We start from the raw sequence: 12,546 nt of genomic DNA, 5'->3' as shown, positions 1-12,546 counted from the left end.
CTTCCCTTCAGGGACCTCAAAGTGACCAGCTTCCCCTTTATGAATGACTTCCGAAGGCCCAGGAGCCATTTGGGGCTGCAGAGCAGCTGGCTGCATGCTGCCCTGGCTTCTTCCATGTTGTGCTGGTCACTACCTACCAAGGGGGGTCAGTTGCAGGCACAATGTAGGACGATTGTCTCTGGACCTGTGTCTTGGTTATCATGGAGCTAGACTGGGCCTGGTGACAGGGCCCTGATGGGGTTGCCCTCTGTGGTCACGGAGGTGATCAGAAAAGATGCAGAATGGAATTGCTGCGAGGATGAATGAGATGACTGTCAGCACATAACAGGCAGCTGGTGAGTGTTCAGCGATTACCCTCAGTAGCTGCCCAGAGGCCAAAACCACCCACCTGATAGTGACTTTTCCCAAGCCAGGAGGAAGAGAAAAGAGCAGGTCCCACTCACCTGAATCTGATCAGTGAGCTGTGTTGAGATGTGCCTCTCATCTAGAAAATGGTCCTTCACGCAGAGCTACTCACAGACACTGCTGTGTGTCTCTAACTGCTCCACAACACAGAGGCAATGGGGACTCAGCAACAGTGACACTGTGGGGTGACACAACCCACCACCATGGGAGTCTGCTTGGGTCAACAGGGCCCAGAGTCAGTGTCCTCTATCCCCTGAACTGACATGTGTGTATGCAATGTATTTGTGTATGCATGTGTGCCTGTGTGTGTGTGTGTGTATGTGTGTGTTTGTCTTGCTTCTCTGGACAGGCCTAGCTTCTCCACTCATGGGTGCACCCAAGTCCTCATCACTGTCACCTTAGAGCATTAGAGCCTCTATAGGTGCTCCCCAATCTCTGCCCACTCCACCCATGGTGGTCCTGGGGATGCAGACAGAGGAGGGGCACTGCATAATGCTGAGAGGGCTGGCACCCTCTCTAGGTGGAACACAGGTCATTTGTAAAGTTGTAGGTCTGCCAAGCAGTATTGGATTCAACACATCTTCTCACCTTCTCTTTCCAGCCACCCTCCAGGGTGCCCTGACTCACTTTCCCTGCAGATGGAGGCAAGGAGGCTCCACAGACAACCCCCCGCCTGAGGTCACATAGTGGCCAGCAGGCTAGGTACTGACCAACTGCCCCTGACCAGGTTCCCAGTGATGAGTGATGAGGCCCCTAATGACCACTCCTCCATTGACCAGGTCCCACTGATCAAGTCCCCACTGACCATGTCTTCCTAACCAGGCCCACACTTAATAGGCCTCATGGGCCAGACCCCACTGACCAATTTTCCACTGACCTGGTCCCCATTGACAAGACCGGGTTCCCACTGACAAGACCACAATTTACCAGGTTGCTGCCCACCCGACCCCCCACTGAACAATTCTCCATGAACGAGTACCCAGCTGACCGAGCCCTCTCTGACCAGGCCCTCACTGACCAGGCTCCAAGCCACTAAGTCCCCACACTGACCAGGCCCGTGATATATTGTGTATGCCCCACCAACCAGTTTTTCATTGTTTATGTTCCAACAGATCAGACCCCACTAAAAAAGCCACCACTGACTAGGTCCCCCCACTGACTAGGCTTCCAATGACTAGGTCACCAGGTCCCCACTGATGAGGCCTTTACTGAGGAGGCCGCCACTAACCAGGCCCCTGCTGATCAGGTCCCAAATGACTAGGTCCTGATGACCAGGTCATTTCTGACCATGGTCCACTGACCAGGCCCCGGAGCAATGGGGTTCAAAGTCTCATTACAGTGTCCCCCTCAGCTCATAGACCCTCCCTCCCTGCATGTGTGCCCAGAGGTCAGGCCCTGGGGTTTTTTTTGGGACATGGCCTTTCCTCCAAGATACAGGGAGAGACAGTTGGTCTCAGGCTCCAGGTTCCCAGCTCCACACTCACCCCAAAGGCCCTCTGGGCCCGTCTCAAAGGAGAAAGTGAGGTGGCCTGACACTGCCTGGACACACCATCTACCCTATTCCTGAGTGTCAGAGTGTGAAGAAGGGAGGGACATTTGGCAGATAAGGCACGCTGTGCTGTTGGGTCTCTCAGGGCCCTTCCCACAGAGCCCCGATCTAAAGACACAACACAGAGGCTACAGGAAGACTAATCCAGAACCTCTGAGACAGCCAGGGTCCACATGAGGACTCTCCCCAGACAGCCAGAAGGCCCTTTGCTAGTTTCTTGGTACCTCAGTGGATGTGGCAGTGGTTCTTCTGTTGGGGACCAGTGAGTACACACTGGGGAGGGCTCACCTGTGCTTCCTCAGTGGCTCCACCTCTGCTTCTAAAAAAAATTACTCATTCCAGAGCTGGAGCAGAGAAAATACAAGCTGAGCTTAGAACATCTTCTGCCAGAAAGTAAAAAAGTGCCGACAGAGTAATGGAGACAAATCAAAGAGACATAAAGTCAGCTTGGAATGTCTACTACTGGCCTAATCTTGGGGAATTGGAGCATCAGAATCATGAGCTTTCCTTCTCCCTTATTTATTGGTTTTATTTCTCCATGTAGAACAAAGAAGAGAATAAGAAAATAATCATCTGGTAACCATCATAGTAATAATTGTTCAAACACAAGTCATCCATGAAATGCTAAATCTAGTGGGTTCTGAGGAGTAACCAGATATTTACAGAGCCTCAAAGTATCTCCATACAAAATACAGTTGAACTACAGAAAGAAAATTGTAACATTAGCACGGACAAACCTGGCAGGTACTCCTTAACTCTCCTAAGTAATAAAAACTGTAAAATGCAAATAAGCCTTCGATGACCTTTACTAACCTTTACTAAAGTATCAATGATGACTTAGTTGTTTAAACAGCTGACATTTGGGCAATTTGAGTATGTCAAACTCAATAATACTGGTTTTCATTTGCAAGATCCACTTAAAACTTAAGGAGGCCAAAAAACATCATTTAAAATACCCTATAAATTATAATCATACATATGATACAAAAATATCCTACTTCAGTAAATATTGGAATGTTATATATTTTATGAGAAACAATTAAAATGTGTAAATAGCCCAGTAATAAAATTTTATAATCTTTTAAATCATCATACAATTTTTCCTTAAGACTTTATGGTTAAATATTCTCTTCATTAGATGTGGCTTACCCGTGGATTCTAGAGAAGAAAGTAGATGGGAGCAAGTGTCCAATACAGCAACAGCTGGAAAGAAAAATAAAGAATTTTGTTCTTTACCTAAAACACTTCAGTTAACTAAGTGTGAGTTTAAAAACTAAAGACTTGAGAACTTTATCAGAGTTAATAAGAATGAGAAATATGTATGTACATTTACAATACAAAATTACTATTTAATAATTTACACATGGCATTAATTCTAATTGTGTTTAAATATCAGAGCTTTTTCAGTCTTCATTCATGTAATCAACAGCCACATGCTAAGGTACTAGAACCAGCACTGGAATTACAAGATGAAGATGGCATGGTCCACCTCTCAACAGTCATAAGCTATAACCTAAAAAACAGACAGGCAGGCAATGTCCATATAGAGTCATAGATACCATGACAGGTATACAGCAGGGCACTACTGGAACACAGAGAAGGGACATCTACCCACTTTTATGTCAATATCATGGGCTTTCTGGTGGAGGAGATAACATAGGTTGATACCTGAAGGACAAGGAAAAGCTTCCCAGATAGAGGGAAGAGGTAAAGGCAAAGAGCCTGAGGTGAGGAAGAGCCCTGCAGAGTTCCACTCCATCCAGTTTGGTGCTAGAGCAAAGGGCAGAGTGCAGTAAGTGGTGAGAAACAAGGCTGAGTAACTTGACAAAAATTACATTGACATGGGTGTTTTTATTTCATGGTGAAAAATTTGGAACTTTTCCTGAGAACAAGTGTAAGCCAATGACACAGTAAATTAGAGGAGATTTAAAATGTCACCTGTCAAGTGACTGCTTATGAAGGGTTATTGCTCAGCTAAGTATTTCTGAATGAGTCTTAGGTCTGTTGGCCTTCAATCTCTACTGAAACCCTGAGAACGTGATGATACATTTGTTTTCTGAGAATCGTTTCAGTGTGCAGGCTGACAGTTCCATGAGGATGGCAAAACTTAAGAAAGTGTAGAGCCAGTGAAAAAGAGATGCACAGACTTCTTGGGAACTGTTTAAGCTTTGGAACATGATGAATTTATGGTGCATAAGTACAGTCTTCTCTGTGAAAGTTTTTGTTTTCACATCTTTCATTAGATGTGTGTAAGAAAAAAAATTGATGTAGTATCTACTAACCCAAGAATGAAAAGGAATGCCATTTGCTATTTACACTTTATTTCTAAAATAAACCTAAATTTAATTAATAAATTTTGTCAACGTACTTCTCTTTGTTTCTCTAATTATTTATTCTACACAGTCCGGCCCCATCTAAAATAAGTAAAAAAAAAAAAAAATGTCTAAATTAAACAAGAAACATTATCATGAAAATCATGTATCACTTACAAAATGTGGCCTTTAGTATTTTTAGTGACTAGACATAACTTGAAGTTTGCTTAAATAGAAAAATAATCACATAAATAAAATAAAATTTCTACTCATTTTAAGTTTAGATAACAGAGGATGTATATGTGTAATGCTGTTTAGAGTAATCTGACAAAAATGCAGTTAATATTGATCTATTGCATATACATGATTTTAGAAAGGTAGTGTTTTATTAGTACAAAGGTTAAACAATGGCCAGACATGGTGGTTCATACCTGTAATCCCAGCACTTGGGGAGGCCAAAGCAAGCAGATCACAAGGTCAGGAGATCGTGACCATCCTGGCCAACATGGGGAAACCCCATCTCTACTAAAAATACAAAAATTAGCTGGGCGTAGTGATGTGCACCTGTAGTCCCAGCTACTTGGGATACTAAGGCAGGAGAATTGCTTGAAGCCAGGAGGTGGAGGTTGCAGTGAGCCAAGACTGCACCACTGCACTCCAGCCTGGTGACAGAGTGAGACCCTGTCTCACAAAAAAAAAAAAAAAAAAAAAAAAAAAAAAAAAAAAAAAAAAGATTAAGTAATTAAAGCCATCTTTTGCAATGAATGCATTGCTTTGAAATTCTTAGAAAACTCTGCCTTTATAAAAGTTTAATCCATTTTTTAGTTCAATAAATTTTATCTTAAAAAGAAATTTCTGTTCTCTACTTATAGTAAACTTTTCTTTTTTTTTCTAGTTTGTATTCTAAATTAACGTGGTACCTCTGTAAGTTTCTTCCAAAGGCATATTGAGGGATACCGAGGTTTGCAGTACAATTAAACCCATCACACAGGTTGTGAGCATAGGACCCAAGAAGTAGTTTTTCAACCCTGGCCCACTCTGTCCCTCCCCGTTCTTATTTCCCAGTGTCTATTATTCCCATCTTTATGACAATGTGCACCCAATATGTAGCTCCCACATGAGTGAAAACATGAGATATTTGGTTTCTGTTTCTGCGTTGGTTTGCTTAGGAGAGTGGATTCCAGCTGTATTCATGTTGCTGCAAATGACGTGATTTTGTTCTTTTCATGGCTGCATAGTATTCCATGGTATATATGGAATTTTCCAATCTACCTTGGATTTTCAATCTACCTTGGATGTACCTGGATTGACTCCACGTCTTTGCTATTGTGAATAGTGCTGCAATGAACATACATGTGTATACATCTTTTTGTTACAATGATTTATTGTCCTTTCGGTATACCCCTAGTATAGTAATGGGGTTGCTGCATCCAACAGTCATTCTTAGTTCTTAATTTCCAAACTGCTTTCCATAGTAGCTGAATTAATTTACATTGCCACAAACGGTTTGTGTTCCCTTTTCTCCACAGCCTCCCCAACATCCTTTTTAAAGTTTTAATTTATTATTTGTTTTTAACAAAAGTCATTGTGACTGGTGTGAAATGGTATCTCATTGATGTTTTGTTTGGCATTTTTCTGATGATTAGCAATGGTAAGCATTTGTTAATGTTTGTTGGCCACTTACGTGTGTTGTTTTGAGAACTGTCTGTTCATGTCCTTTGCCCATTTTTAATGGTCTTATATATTTTTCGCTTGTTGATTTGTTTAGGTCTCTTATGGATTCTGGATAATAGGCGTTTGCTATATCCATACTTTGTGAATATTTTCTTCCATTCTTTTAGGCTGTCTGTTTAATCCCGTGATAGTTTCTCATGCTGTGCAGAAGCTATTTAGCTAAATTAGATCACACTTGTCAATTTTTGTTATTCTTGCAATTGCTTTTGAGGACTTAGCCATAAATTAATTGACAAATATGATAGCCAGAAGAGTATTTCCTAGGTTTTCTTCCAGGATTTTTATAGTCAGATGATGTACTCTTATGTAAGGAAAGCACAAACCTTTTTTTGTTTTGTTTTGAGACAGAGTCTGCATCACCAAGTCTATAGTGCAGTGGTATCATCTTGGCTTACTGCAACCTCTGTCTCCTGGGTTCAAGTGATTCTCCTGCCTCAGGCTCCTGAGTATCTGAGATTACACCTGCCTGCCAACATGCCTTGCTAATTTTTGTAATTTTACTAGAGACAGGTTTCATCATGTTGGCCAGGCTGGTCTCAAACTCCTGACGTCAGGTGATTCACCTGCCTCGGCCTCCCCAAATTTTGGGATTACAAGTGTGAGCCACCATGCCTGGCCAAGCACAAAGCTTTTAACATAAAAATGGAAATGAATATTTTAGTGTTTTGTTTAATTCATAAAATGCAATTATTTTGGATTCTACTAAATAATAAACATCCATATGTGGCAAAGTGTTTGGATGCCAATCATTCAGTTGTGATTATGAGTGGGAAGAATTGAGATGGTGCAAATAAACTTTTTAAAATTTTTTTTAATTTTCAAGATGGAGTCTTGCCCTGTCACCCAGGCTGGAGTGCAGTGGTGCAATCTCAGCTCCTGCAACCTCCGTCTCCCAGGTTCGAGCAATTCTCTGCCTCAGCCTTCCTAGTAGCTGGGATTACAGGTGCCCACGACCACACCAGGCTAATATTTTTTTTGTACTTTTAGTAGAGATGGGGTTTCACCATCTTGGCCAGGCTGGTCTTGAACTCCTGACCTCATGATACACCTGCCTCAGCCTCCCAAAGTGCTGGGATTACAGGCATGAGCCACCACACCTGGCTGGTGCAAATAAACTTTAAAAGTGGCATGGGCCGGGTGCGGTGGCTCATGCCTGTAATCCCAGCACTTTGAGAGGCTCAGGCAGGCAGATCGCAAGGTCAGGAGTTCAAGAAGAGCCTGGCCAATATGGTGACACCCTGTCTCTACTAAAAATGCAAACATTAGCTGGGTGTAATGGTGGGTGCTTGTAGTCTCAGCTACTCAGGAGGCTGAGGCAGGAGAATCACTTGAACCCGGGAGGTGGAGGTTGCAGTGAGTGGAGATGACACCAAGACACTCCAGCCTGGGTGACAGAGTGAGACACTGCCTCAAAAAAAAGAAAAAAAAAATGTGATATGAACCACAGCTAAACTACAATCAATTAGAGAGTAAGCCAAAGCATCTCAAAGTATATCATCAGTTATCAGGCAATAACATGCAATTTTTCTAAAACCTAACTTAAATGCAGCTTTTAAAGACATTTCAAACGTGTCAATTTAGTCACATTTATTGAATAAAGTTAGCAAATGGATATCTCTTGAAAATGAGAGCTCCAGGGAATTAAAAAATGTAAAGTTCCCATTTCCTTTCTGTGTTAACACAGCTAATTATGATCTTTACTTCACATGCAAAAGTTAACAGAACAACTCAGTATTTCTCCAAATTATAAACAAGAATTACGCTAGAGAAATGAAACCCTAAAGAGAAACGGTCATATAACTAACCTCAGTCAAGTAGTTCTGGCAGTTATTTGATGTCTGAGGTTTGAAGTAGGAATTCTTACGGGCATTTGGGGAATATATTTTCTCTTGAGTCCTATACTAGTAAGATTTTCAACACAAGGTGACTCTCGACCTCGCCTTGTAGGAAGAGTGCTGAGAAAATATTTCACCTGCTCTTTCTCCATAAAGAGCTGATACTGATCATTGCTATTTTCTTATTCGATCTGTAAAGATAGCAAAGACAAATGCTTAATATTTCATTTTTCCTTAAATGATTCTTAATGACTTGCAGTTTTTAAAAACTTACCCTGAGAGTAAACCAAATTACCCACTAAATAGTGTTTTCACACAGAAGATGTGTGTAAGAGCATACCTGTTGTAAGGAATTATAATTTTAAAATCGTTCTAAAGAAGCACCATTGTTTCTAAGGTGATTTCTACTGAACAAGCAGTTCAAACAAAGTAGACAGGGAAGAGAAATGGCTATCAGTGATGTATGGCTCAACAGGTAAAACTTCCTGCCTTCTAAAATGGCTCTACTTGTAAGATTCTGAAGATTCCATTAGAAATACTTGTATTTAAAGGGTAATAATGTGGGAAAATGAATATGTTGATTTGCTTCATTATAAGAACCACTTCACTAGAAATAATTATATCAAAACATCATGTTGTACTCCTTAATGTAGGTTAAGAAAACTAAAATGAAAGAAAAAAAAAATCTAGGAATACTTGTGTTTAGTAAACCAGTTTTAGATTTCACTCTTGTACATTTCACCCATTATCTAGGACCAATTAAACATTTGGCACTGAGGAATAATTCAGAGCAACAACTCCTAGGGGAGAACTAGATTGTCTGGTTGGTGATCAAAAAGAACAAAAGCATCTCTGAAGGCAATTAGCCCCCAACACTGTGACCAAGGCCCTGGAGGTGGGGCATGTTCTTTCTGCCTTCCACACACCGCTTCAGGCTGAACAAGGTGTTATTTTTTAACCGCTTTGTGAATTACACTTCTTTAAATTCCTGTGATATTTATTCCCTATTTCACAAGGGTGCCTTTCTGCAACATCTTGAATATGTTACACAAATAGTCTTTCTTGAGGCACCCTCTGGTGATGATACTAAAGATCACAATCAAAAACAATTGTGCCCAGAGTAGCAGTACCACTTTGCATTTAGGTTGTGATCCACTGAAAAGTAAATTAAACACATTAATATTTCTATTTAGGGAAATTCTGACAAGTAATTTTATAACAAGATCACTTCATTAATTATAAAGCTTCAAAAATACTTAGTGAAAAAAACTAACAGATCAGGTTAATTACATGAGACTTTTCAGGAAAAAAAGCCATACAAAAGCAAAAAAAAAAAAATGAGAGGAGAGACAAAAACTATCTTTGACTAACATTTTAAAGGTAAAATTATTTACTAACATTATTTTTCAAAATTACATTGTCAAATTAGCATTCACTTCCTTCTAATCTCCTGAAGCCATCTCACTAAAAATTATGCTTTTGAAACAAATTAATGAGCTTAATTCATTTTCTATGAGTGTATGTTTTGACTTACTTAGTTAATTTTTTTGACATGGAACTGTTAGCTTTCAATGCTGCTGCAAAGGCTTCCTTATATTCTTCTAACTCAGTTGTAACCTCTTCATAAGCAGTTTTCATTTTGTAGAATTTACATTCCACATCTTTAAGTGTGAGTTCCTTCTTATTTAGTGAAGCTGTATTATATCCTTGTTTAACTGCTCTAATTGTTTTTTTATATTGTGCTTGTTCCTAAAACAGAGGAAAAGAATACACTTTTAAAACAATTATAACCTAATTATTATGTTTGTTGCCTTTCATTTTGAGTCAGTGATTCAAAGAGTATTTTTGAATATGTTAAAAAAGAGGATGAAGTTTAAAATATTTCAGCAATATCAAAACTAATAACTGAATTCAGAATTAAGTCTGATTTGTAAAAAATTTGAAATCGTAATTATGCTAGTATTAATGTAATCTGGTCATATAAAAAGTAATAGAATCCATTCATAGTTTTAAAAAGTGATCAATGAACACTGTAGCTTAAGACCAATTCATAATTATCACATAATTTCTAAATCACAATTTTTTCCTATGCCAACTGGTCTTAATCATCAAGTGACTCCATAATGAGAATCATTACTCTGAAAGATTGATTTTGTTATAATAATAATAATGGAAATTTAAATATTTAAAAGAAAAAACAGATATCTTTTTTTCTAGAACTCTACAAAGCAGATTGCTACAAGAGAGGCAGAGGAAACTATATATATATATATATATATATATATATATATATATATATATAATCTCCAAAATATAATTTGCAGTGAAATAAATGAAAGCACATTACAAGTAAACTTACCTGATTTAAACAACTTACCTGTAAATGGATTTCTTCTAATTTTTCTACTGCCTGCATTGCCCTTTCATCTAGCTCTGATTTATATTCTTGTAGTTTACTAAGTTCTACCATACTGTTTTCCATATGTGTCTTAAGATTTAATATTTCTTCTTCCAACATCTTTTTATCCTCCTCAAGTTTTTCACATTCCTGTTGTACTTTTTTCATAGATAATAACTCCTGTTGAAAAACTTGATTCTCTTTAGCCAAATTGACACATTTTGAAGATACAGCTTCCTTCTCCACCATAAGATCATCAAACTGCATGAATAAAATAGTATAGCTTGATAATGAAGTAGGCTGAGAATAATCTAATACAAAATCAATAGCAAATTTTGAAATGCATTTACTTGCAATAAAATGTTATCTGTAATGCAGCAGATTCTTCAAATGTGAACCCTTAAATTACTCAGAATTTTAAGAACAAAGTTAAAGCTACCATGAGTCATAAAAATATATTCTTTACTATCATCATCTTTGCGACAGAATTTTTGTACTTCATTTTACTTTTAGTTTTCTGATAATTCATTTTTGTTCCTCCTTAAATGGCACAAAGTTATCTCCTAGTAAAAAGTGTCTAACCCCCTTCCTTCATTATCATTCCCCACAGTATGTCAAAAAAAGTTTCAGAGATATCATATTGAGTTATTTAGGCCAAAGTCAATAAATGGGTCTAGGAATAAGACTTTGAAAATGATATTACACTCTATATTAGGCATGGTGGCTCATGCCTGTAATCCTAGCACTTTAAAAAGCTGTGGCAGAAAGATCACTTGAGGCCAGGAATTTGAGATCAGCCAGAGCAACATAGTGAGACCCCCATCTCTAGAAAAAAAAATTTTTTTTAATTACCCGGGCATGGTGGTTCATGCCTGTAGACCCAGCTAGTTGGGATACTGAGGTGAAAGGATGGATTGTACCCAGAGTTCAGGGCTGCAGTGAATTATTATCACTGCACTTCTGCCTGGATGACAGACAAAGACCCTATCTCAAAAAAAACCACAAAATAATGAAATCTATGATTAAGGACTCTGATGCTATAAGCCTTTCCTTAAACTGCAAATGTTTCATGCTAATTTGAATTGCATTTTAAGAAGTAATGATTCTTGGGGTAAAGACCATAGAATACGGCACCCAGAAATAAATCCACATATTTCCAGCCAACTGATTTTGGACGAACATGCCAAGAACATACGCTGGGGAAAGGACAGCCTCTTCAAATGAATGACACTGGGAAAACTAAATATCCATATGGAGAAGAATGATATTAGCTTCCTATGTAACACCATATAACAACATAAACTCAGAATCAATTGAAGACTGAAATATAAGGCCCAAAATTATCAAACTACTCTAAGTAAATATAGGGAAAATGCTTGAGGACATTAGTCTGCACAAAGATTTTTATGGGTAAGACATCAGAAGCATAGGCAAACAACAAATCGTAGACAAAAGACACTACATTAAGCTAAAGAGCTTCTGTCCAGCAAACAACTGAGTGAAGAGAAAACCTGTAGAATAGGAGAAAATATTGTCAAGCTATTCACCTAATAAGGGACTAATATACAAAATATACAAAAAAACTCAAACAACTTCACAGTAAAAAAAAATCTGAGTTTAAAATTGGGTAAAATATCTAACTATACTTTTTTTTAGAAAAAGAAATACAAATATCCAATAAATAAATTTTAAAATGCTCAGTATCACTAATCCTCAGGGAAATACAAATCAAATCTACAATGTGATATAATCTTGCTTCAATTTGAATAAATTGCTGTCATTGAAAAGACAAAAAAATAACAAATGCTGGTGAGGCTCCAGAGAACAGTAAACTCTTACATGCTGTTGGTGGGAAGGTAAATTAGTGCAGCCACAATAGAGAACAACAGGAGGTTTTCTCAAAAAAACTAATAATGGGACTGCCGAGGGATCCAGCAACCCCACTACCAGATATTCAGGCAATAGAAAAGAAAACAATAGATCAAAAGGATATCTGTCCTCATATGTTTACTGTAGCTCTATCCACAACAGCTTGTGTATGGAATCAACCAACATGTCCATCACCAAATGAATGGATGAAAAACTGTGGCACACAAACACAGTGGAATACTATTCACCGTATAAAGGAATTAAATCCTGTTATTCGTGGCCGCATGGATCAGTCTGACGGATGTTATGTTAAGTGCAGACACAGAAAGATAAATACTGCACATTCTTACTCATGTAAGGGAGCTAAAGGAAAATTGAAGGCTGGGCAATATGGCTGATGCCTGTAATTTCCTAGCTCTTTGTAAGACCAAGGCAAGAGAATCA

At 38.6% G+C, this 12,546-nt stretch overlaps 1 long non-coding RNA gene across 1 annotated transcript; it reads right to left on the bottom strand.

Moving 5' to 3' along the window:
* Positions 1 to 1,811: 1,811 nt before the first annotated feature.
* Positions 1,812 to 9,562, bottom strand: LOC129138340 (uncharacterized). Its single transcript, XR_010154573.1, has 3 exons — positions 9,370 to 9,562; positions 7,806 to 8,026; positions 1,812 to 3,157 (listed from the first exon to the last, which is right to left on the bottom strand). It is a non-coding gene; the product is annotated as an uncharacterized LOC129138340 (long non-coding RNA).
* Positions 9,563 to 12,546: the final 2,984 nt, after the last annotated feature.

The sequence above is a fragment of the Pan troglodytes genome, chromosome 22, assembly GCF_028858775.2.
Source record: "Pan troglodytes isolate AG18354 chromosome 22, NHGRI_mPanTro3-v2.0_pri, whole genome shotgun sequence".
NCBI classification, from domain to species: domain Eukaryota; kingdom Metazoa; phylum Chordata; class Mammalia; order Primates; family Hominidae; genus Pan; species Pan troglodytes.
This window is presented reverse-complemented; position numbering and strand designations above follow the sequence as displayed.